Source organism: Ipomoea nil, unplaced genomic scaffold, assembly GCF_001879475.1.
Source record: "Ipomoea nil cultivar Tokyo-kokei standard unplaced genomic scaffold, Asagao_1.1 scaffold1043, whole genome shotgun sequence".
NCBI lineage: Eukaryota > Viridiplantae > Streptophyta > Magnoliopsida > Solanales > Convolvulaceae > Ipomoea > Ipomoea nil.
Genome location: NW_017617471.1, coordinates 12,517,653 through 12,527,673, shown reverse-complemented (window position 1 = coordinate 12,527,673; position 10,021 = coordinate 12,517,653). Strand labels below are relative to the sequence as shown.

General features: G+C 34.5%; 1 non-coding gene across 1 annotated transcript; it reads left to right on the top strand.

Annotated features, from left to right (window-relative positions):
* Nucleotides 1-3,217: 3,217 nt before the first annotated feature.
* On the top strand, nucleotides 3,218-3,290 carry TRNAA-AGC. Its single transcript has one exon. It is a non-coding gene; the product is annotated as a tRNA-Ala (tRNA).
* Nucleotides 3,291-10,021: the final 6,731 nt, after the last annotated feature.

The window sequence follows — 10,021 nt, the reverse complement described above, 5'->3', positions numbered from 1 at the left end:
CTGGTGAGAATCAATTGCATGCTAAAGAGAGTAGTTCAAAAAGTCTAACGATTAAAGCAATGCGCATTTTTTAACGTATACAAGTGCACTTATAACCATTGACTCTAAAAGTGTCTCTTACAAAATTAAAAATGCATTTGATGGTATGTAAAGTGCATTCAAGAGATTGCACATGTAGATATAAATGAATACATTTGATTGTGTTGCGAAGTGCATTCAAAATATGAGATAATACCAAGAAGCAGGGACGGATCCAAAAAAAAATTTCCAGCCTAAGAAACATAGTTATAAATATTGTTGGTATGAGCAAAAAATAAAACACATCGAAACTTTATAAAAAATATTCATAACGAAATACGAAACATAATTAATTTGATAAATAATTTAAATAAAAAGCACATTATAAATTACGCATCTCATCATTATTAATATAAAAGAATGTTATATGCACACACACACACACACACACACACACACACACACATATATATATATATATATATGGAAAAGTTCAAATGCGGCGATGTCCTTAGGTGCGGCGGTGCGGCGGAATTTCAGGATACACCAACAATGTTAACAACATGCACCAACAGTGTAAGGGAAACACACCACAATGAAATGCAAGAAAATACTAAAAAAATACACAACATACCCAAAAAAAATACACCATATAACTCACCACCCCCAATGGTATATTTTCGAACACTGTATGGTGTTTTAATCACACCAAATGGTGTGTTTTTGGTGATGCGTACCTAATTTGTGTGTGTTTTTATGGTGCATTTTTCTAACGTTGATGATGTATATTTATTGAACTATTGGTGACGCTGCACCTAAGGACATCGCCGCACTTAAACTTTACTATATATATACTAGTATTGTCCCGTGCGATGCACGGACTAAATATTAAAGATTTGTTTGTAATGTTAACAGAATAGGTAAAAAAATGTTTTTAATAATGGTATTTGAAGTACAGAAGAAGAAAACATGAACCATAATTTAATTGTTTAAAATTACATTTTTATTAAGTATATGACAAAATAATTATGATATTGTATTTACAATATTTAATTTAATAATTGAAAATAGTATGATACAAAAAGTTACTATTATTAATCGCAGTTAACGGTATACATATTTGATCTTGAGTATGTCTACTCCTAGTATGCTACCCATGCGATGCACGGAATGAATATTGGACAACATTATAATAATATTATTTATTAAAAAAATACATAACCTAATATCAACATAGTTGCAATTCATATATATATATATATATATATATATATATATATATATATATATATATATATATATATATATATATATTACAATATAATAACAATAACACTAATAATAATAATAATAATAATAATAATCCTTTATATAATAAAGCTATATGGTTTGGGAAATATTTAATGTTACAATTAATGCAACAACATCCTTTATTAACAAAAAAAAAAAAAAAACACAACATTTAAAAAATAAAATAGCTATATATTATATAATCATATAAAAAATATACTTTTGAAAAATAAAATAGCTATATATTATATAATCATATAAAAAAACGTGTTCAATTAGAGTTTAAATTTACACCTACAAAATTTGAAATTTGCTTTCCAAATGTAATTATCTTAGTTATTATTCGTATTGTGAAAATTATAATATATATGAAATACAATTAAGAATAAATCAATGTAATTATGTAAATTCTCTCTATAAATTTATTTGAATATGCACATAATTAGAGATTATATTAACCATACAAAATTATAATTTTAATTTTAATTGTAATTTTGTATTCTATAAAAATAATAAATACTTGACCAATGGAAGCTAAAAAATATTATTATATTAAATAATTTAAAATATTTTAGCTTTTCTATTTTTTATTTATATTTATAATAACATAATTTTTTTTCCCGTGCATTGCGCGGGTGAATTACTAGTAATAATAATAACAATAAAATAATTATAATAATTAATAATATTAATAACATTAATTAATAAGTAAATATATATATATATATATATATATATATATATATATATATATATATATCTACACACACACACACACACACACACACACACACACACACACACCATATGGTCTTGTGAGAATTAAATGTTGTTAATACCAACATTTAATTTTCACAAGACCATATGGCTTTATTATAATTAAGATTTGTGTGTGTGTGTGTGTGAAAATGTGTTGATGCCAAGACCCTGACCTTATTATAACAAAACACATCTTTTGCCAACTAATCTAACTCACTTCTCGTTAACATTCATCTATTTTTTATACTAATACTACAATATGTACTATATATATATATATATATATATATATATATATATATATATATATATATATATATATATACATATATACATATAATGGTTATATATGAGGTGCGAGTGGTGGTGACAGATTTTCATTAAATAAATCCGCATCCCATCCATTTTAGGTGGATGCGGATTGTGTAAGAGCGGATTTGACAAATCCTTGTTCATCCCTAAATAGTACAATATAAATATAAATATGTACAACCAAATATCACTATAGTTTTGTATAAAGATTGGATCTATTACATGGACTCCCTATTTCCATTTTTCACTTTTACTACCTACAAAAGATGATAAGTTATATTCATCCCGTGAGTTCTAAAAAATGTCAACATCAAAATGTTGAGAGAGAGAGAGGGAGGGAGAGAGAGAGAGAGAGAGAGAGAGAGAGTAAAAGTTGAGAGTAGAATTTAAAAGTAGTAGTATTTTCCTTGTATGAATGTTAATAAACATGATATGTTAGTTGCCAAGCACCTTATGCCAAATTGGCACCTCTGTAGCTCTCATTGAGGGAATGTCAAGATTGAACCCCAATGACAGGGTATTGACTCTTTAGCTTACAACTGAGAGAGAAAGTATATTGAACATATACTACACGTAATAAAGTTGATCGTACTTAAAAACATGATATGTTAGTTTATTGGTATAAATGTCTTAAAATCATAAATTTGTGATTTTAAGACATCACAATTTAGTATTTATTCTCCTCACATATTCCTTGAGCTTCACCCAAAACTCACATTCCGATGGGAGCTTCAAGCTACTTTGTAAATCAAAGACATTGGCTTTACTATATAAAATAAACGAAATAGATCTAATACAAAGAGTGTATAAATACTATTGTTGACAATAAAATTGTTGAGGGGATGTAGCTCAGATGGTAGAGCGTTCGCTTAGCATGCGAGAGGTACGGGGATCAATACCCCGCATCTCCATTTTTGGCGAAATTGATTTCCATGCTGTGCGCCTATGCATCAATATAAAGCCCAATTGGCACGAACATCACGATCCAGGGTTTTTCATTTTTTTTTCTTTCACGTTAATAATATGGCTATTGAATATTTGAAATTTTAGTGTAAAAAAGGATAGAATAAAATGAAATAAATAAATCTTTTTGGATCATATAAATGATTTGAGGAAAGTATTTTTTTTAAATTAATAACTAGTCAAAGTTATTTTGTGCTAGAGAAGTATTTTAAGATGGTATATATTTCTTTGCTTGAGCTAGGAGCTAGATCGAGAGTGGGGAATGATGAATCATTAAATGTTTGTTTCAACTTGTGGAAAGAAGTTAAATCTTTGAGTTAGATCTAATTAAAAATTGAAATTTGTCAAATAAACACGTTTGTTTTAAGTTAAAAGGGATCAGAGTGGCCGGTATGTAGCAACTAGCAATGCTACAAGCCATGTTGTTGTTGTGAAGGGTTTATACTATCGATTAGAGCTATTTCACTTTTTAATTAAGATTGCAATGCAAGATGAATTGACTTGGCTTCACACTATAGCATATATGAAATTCTTTTCAGTGAGAACATTTTATGAATTTGGAGAAGGGTAGAGAAATGAAAGGGTTTTGCATAAATTTGGACTTTGGAGGGTTCATTGTATGGAAATGGTACAAATTAAAACTTTTTGTGGTTGGTTGTTATTAATAGATGAGTTAGGAAATGGTGAGAAAACATATATGGGAGGATGTAGACATGTAGTAAGAAAACTTGAATAGTTCTTCTTGATTAATATTACTCCGGATCATATTAGAGTTGTCAAACCAGGCTTAGCCCGTCGAGCTAGTCTGTCTCATCTCACGAAAAAGGCGGGGCGGGTTATATATATATATATATATATATATATATATATATATATATATATATATATATATATATATATATATATATATATATATAGAATTAGGTTCTTGTGCGGTTAGGGTGTCCAGGTGCGGTTGTGCGGTTTAATCTGGGCTATTCATCTCGCTTAAATCAACGTCCAGGATTACCAAATTTTTTTTTTAAAAAAACGCGGTGGTAATTTTGTAATTTTTGCATTTAGGTTAAAATTAAGGTGAGCGGATTTGTGATTAATGTGCGTGTGTTTTGTATATAAGATGCGTGAGTTTTGTGCTTAATGTGCGTGGAGTTGTGCTTGACGTGAGTAGTTGTTAAAACTTAAAGTGTGGACTTTTGTGCTTAAGGTGCGTGAGATTTGTTATTAATATGAGTGGAGTTTGTGCTTAATGTGTGTAGGGTTTGTGCTTAATGTGTGTGAGGTTAGTGATTAATGTTAGTAGTTGTTGAAACTTAAAGTCTTTGAGTTAATACTTAAAGTGCGTGTGGTTTGTGCTTAATGTGCGTGAGGTTGTGTTTAATGTGCGTGAGTTTTGTACTTAATGTGCGTGAGTTTGTGCTTAATGTCAATAGGTGTTGAAACTTAAAGTCTGTGAGTTAATATTTAAAGTGCGTGGGTTTTGTAGTTAATGTGTGAGGTTGTGCTTAATGTGTACGGGTTTTGTACTTAATGTGCGTGCGGTTGTGCTTAAGATCTAATACTTAAGGTGCGTCATTTTTAGCTTATGCTTCTTTTTTCCAGACACATTAATTTTTTTTTTTAACTTAAGGTGCGTCATTTTTTTTTTTTAATTTTCATTGATTTGAGCCGTTGATCTAAATTTGACCAACGGCTCAGATCTAACCGCACAACCGCACGGGAAGCTATACCCGCACCTGAACCCTTCTATATATATATATATATATATATATATATATATATATATATATATATATATATATATATATATATATATATATATATATATATATATTTTGAATCCGGTGCACCCCTAGTTAAATGAGCCTGTGAGCTTTAATCTTGTTCGTTGGTTTTAATAATTCAATGGTGCGGATGTTGTCAAATTAATAGTCTTCTGTCTGATTTTATTATTAAGTTAGGGGTAATTTTGTCTTTGTTGCCTCGTCTCTTTATGTCAAGTCCTTAATTCGCGGGCTTTGTGTCCTGTCAATAGTTAATGTAGACGTCTATCTGCAGTCTCCCTCTTTGCAGCCGTTTCAAATTCTAGCTTCATTGTTTTTCTCTCCGGACGCGAACGACTCTTCTCGGTGCTTCAGGTTAGAGTGTTTGAGTTTGCGGCGGTTGTATCGGTGGTGATCATGGCAGTGTCGAGTTCGAGGAGATCTAAGCGGCTTAGGGGATCTGCGCCTGATCCCATTCCAGGTTATTAGTTTTTTTGAAATTTTTATTTGCTTTGATCAGTTTTTTTTTTTTTTTAAAGTCTGGCCGCTTATCTTCTGTGTTCTGGGTGGCGGGGTGTCGGTCACTGATTAGGGTTTTGTTTAGGGTTCTGGGTTGGGGGTTAGGGTTGCCCATTTTTTTTCTTTGTTATTTTCTTATGTGGGCGTGGTGTTTTTCTGATTTGGATATTGTATCTTGTTATTCTGTTGGTGTTTTTTCTGCCGATATGGGAGGTGGTGGAGTTGGGGATGAGGGCCGATGATCTATATGGTTAATGGAGGTAGTGGGTGTGTGATTTGTTCGGGTTTCAGTCCACCCATCAATAATGTAGGATGTTTGGGTATTTGCATGTGCCGGGGGTTATGGTTTATTTTGTTGTCTGCGGTGGTGATTTGTGGTGGTGGTGGTGCCCGGAATTTTGATCCTCATGGCTGGGGGGGGGGGGGGGGGGGGGGTTGCGGTGCTGAGTTATGTATATAAACCGTGGGATTTATTTATTTATTTATTTATTTTTATGTTCTTGTTGGCAGTTTTGGTTTTGTTATTTGGTGTTGGATGGTGTGTGCAAATTACTGGGTGATGTGTGCATTGTTGTGCAATAATATTTGTAATGTACTGGAAATATTGTTTGGGTATTTGTTGGTATTACTGTGTATATCTTCTTCTTCTTTTCCCAATTTCGCTATGTGCGTAGAGGGTTAGAGGTGAATGCAGTATAGTATACCCTTGTTGTAGCTTTATTTACTATGGGTTTGGGCGTACATAGTCTGTGATTAGTGCATTTTTTTTTGTGGGGGGTAGGGGGTTGGTGGTCATGCTAATGGTGTTGTAACTGGTCTGTGTGTGTTTTGTTTCGTATTGAGATTTTTTTTATTATGCTGAGGTTAGATTTTTGCCGGTAAAATAGTTCAAGTTATTTTTTCAAGTATGCTATGTGCGTAGGGGTTAGGCGGTGAATGCAGTACAGTGTAAACATGGTGTAACTTTAATTAGTATGAGTTTGTGCGTAATGGGGTTCGGTTTGTGTTTGTTTCGTAATGGGGGTTTTTTTTTGCAATGAGGTTGGATTCTTGCTGGTAATGTAGCTTGCTGTTTTTTTGTTTTGTTTTGTTTTTTTTTTTTACAAGTATGCTATGTGCGTATGAGGTTGGAGGTTAACGCATTATAGTATAAACAGGGGGATGTAAAGGGGTGGATGCATTGTAATATGAACACAATTTTTTAATGTTGCAGGCTGTGGCTGCGATATATGCTGAGAAGTCCGATGCGTTAGCTGGAGCTTTGGAAGACATGGTCCACTTTATGGAGCTCCATGATGACCTCCCGGGCCTGACTTTAGAGTCCGATGCGTTAGCTGGGGTTTCTGACTTTGGTTCCCCTTTCCAAGTAGTTGGTGTTAGTTTTCGAATTTCGACCTTTACATTTTCATAACAAAGATGTGTCATCCAGCTCCACTTAATATTATCGTGTGTTTGAAAATCCCAGCACCTACGCACATGCGTACGCTACTATCATGCACACGCCTTTTTTTTTTTTTTTTTTTGTGTGTTTTTTGGGTGGCATTATACAAATACTAATCCAACATCCATTTATTCATCGATAAACCACCGCACTCTGACGCTTAACTCTTTTTCTGATTTAAATTCTATCTATTCCAGATCTTGTATATAGTAATGCGTAATTGCGTACAGTTCTGCGACATATGTGTCTATACGCACAGGCCCTGCCGACGGTTCACGCTCAGGCCACGATATTTTTTGTCGAATTGTTTTTGGAATTCCACGTTAACATTTTCGTATTACAGATGTGTCACTCAATTTTGTCCATGGTTTGAAATTATTACTGTCTACGCACATGCGTAGTCTACATTTACGCACATGCCTTTTTTTTTTTTTTTTTTTTTTTAAATGGTGTCATTGCACAAATAGTAACCACACCTCCATTTATTCATCAATTAACTACCGCAATATGGTGTTTAACTTTTTTCTCTCAATAACGTTTTATCTATTTCAGACTCTATAAATGTTAATGTGTAATTGGATACAGTAGGTCTACACATGCGTCCATACGCACACGCCTGCCGGCCGTTCATGCACAAGCCACGTTATTTTTTGTCTTTTTATTCGAGAAAGTACGTGCAGTAGGTATCGCAGTTATATTGGATGGAAATGTTTATTAATTCTTTATTCAATAATACCATTAAAAAAAACACAAAAAACAAAAATAGCACGCACAAGCCGTAACGCGCTAATGCAAATACCTGTGCTCTTAAAAGCCATCCCAATTTTGCGCTAGTTGATTGTTTGTGCAGCCCAACCCTTTCGTCTTCAAAATTGAGATGTCTGATGCCATATTTATCTCCAGGGCCGTGCGAATAAAATCACGAAACCAATTTGCTGTAATAATATTCCTAATTTAATGCTTAACATCCCAACATAAATGTATCCATAATTAGCCAAACAAGTACAATTACTATTCAGACCCTTTCTGAATAATGAATCTTTAATTTATTTTAGGATGTCTCATGATCTCAACCATTGATGGGTAAACAATCTATGGATATCAGGAGATCTCACGGGCTCATCTAATTAGGGGGACACCGGATTCGAAGCCTATATATATATATATATATATATATATATATATATATATATATATATATATATATATATATATATATATATATATATATATATATATATATATATATATATAATATCAAGTTCAAATTTTTTTAGTACATTGTATAAATGATTTGTTATTAACTTATGGATTAACGTACACATTATGTATTTGATTATTTATTACTTATTATTGTGTTTAAAAAATTACAAATGCATTAATATATGTTTAAACTATCCAAATTATTTTAGTATACACTTACTTTTTTATAGTAATTTTTATTTAAATTTAAAATTTTAAAATTTGTTGGGCCCCTGCCAAGGCCCGCCGGGGCAGGGCAGGCCAACGTTTCTTATGCCCGTATTTTAGCGGGCTTTTTAGCCCACCGCCGCCATATGGCGGGCTTTAGCGGGCTTTGACTGGTCCCTCCCTGTCGTCTCATTTCAACAACTCTAATTAATATTCAAATACAAGCCCTAATTTATACAAAAATAATATCGATTATAGGGAAGAAAATCTTATAATTTGAGAAAGTAAATAAAATGATAACTAAACTATGATCACCTAGGACCGAGACCAATCGCAAATGATCCACCCATAGAAAAGTCATCTACATGGAGGCTAGTGGGCCGCGAGCTCCGAGCTCTGGTACGCTGCGAGCAGGCCTTGAGGGTTGAATGGTCGGGAGAAACTAGTGGTTGGGCTCCAAGCACACACCATGATTAGGTGGAACAACTAGGGAAGCGGATGGGTGAGCTCCAAAAGAGGGTTGATGCCCGAGACGGGTCTTAGGAGCCCCGAGACGTGTTATCCACCCGTACACCGAGGAAGTCGAGGTCATGGTCGAGCCCTTGCCCAAGGAGTTCCGTTTTCCCAAAATCAAGGCATATACGAGGGCATTTCACCAATGAACTCATCTCACTCGTTACTGGGTGGCAAGGTTTCCTCACTACTCTGGATGGTCATGCCCGAGACTGGTTCGGCTCCTTGCTAGAGGCCTCAATTTCGACCTTTGCCGACCTCACCAAGTAACTCTTATCCTATTTCGCAGGTAGCATAAAAAAAAAAGCATTTTGCCCACTTGTGCCCGTTGAGGCAAAAGAGTTCAGAGACACTGGCTGACTTCTTGAGCAAGTGGAAGAAGGAGGTGATGAAAGTTTATGATTTCGAGGGCAAGGCGCCCATCCCCATCTTCATCCACGCCTTGAGGTCAAGCCTGTTCCACAACGACCTGAACAAGTACCCACCCAAAACTTACTCCAACTTGATGGATCGTGCAGCCAGGTTCGCGAACGCCGAAGAGGTCGAGAAGAGAAATAGGGACATGGAAGAGGGACGGGGCCAGGGAGATAGGGCACCCCAAGCCCCGGATGATCGCCAATCACCAAGACCGTCACGTCGGGAACGGACTGAAGGGCTCAAGTTAACTCCTTTGGGCGCTACTTCACTCTACTAACGCAACCCATAAGCATCATACTAGACTATGTCGATGACATGGGGATCGTGGAATACCCTGGTGAATGTATGAAGATATCCCCAAAATTAGACTCTACAAAAAACTTTCAATTCCAACCGCAACCATGGCACGACACAGACGAGTGCATGCTCCTCAAGCGACAAATTGAAGAGCTCATTCAATAGGGCTGCCTCAACCAATTCGTGAAAAAGGTTGGGGCAGGTTCAGGCTCCAAGAAACATATGGAAAAAGGCATGTGGCTCCAGGCCATCCACCTTAGGTACGCGCAAAACAAAGCTTGGTTAGCTCACAGAAGATGAGGAGAATGAGTTGGACAACCCC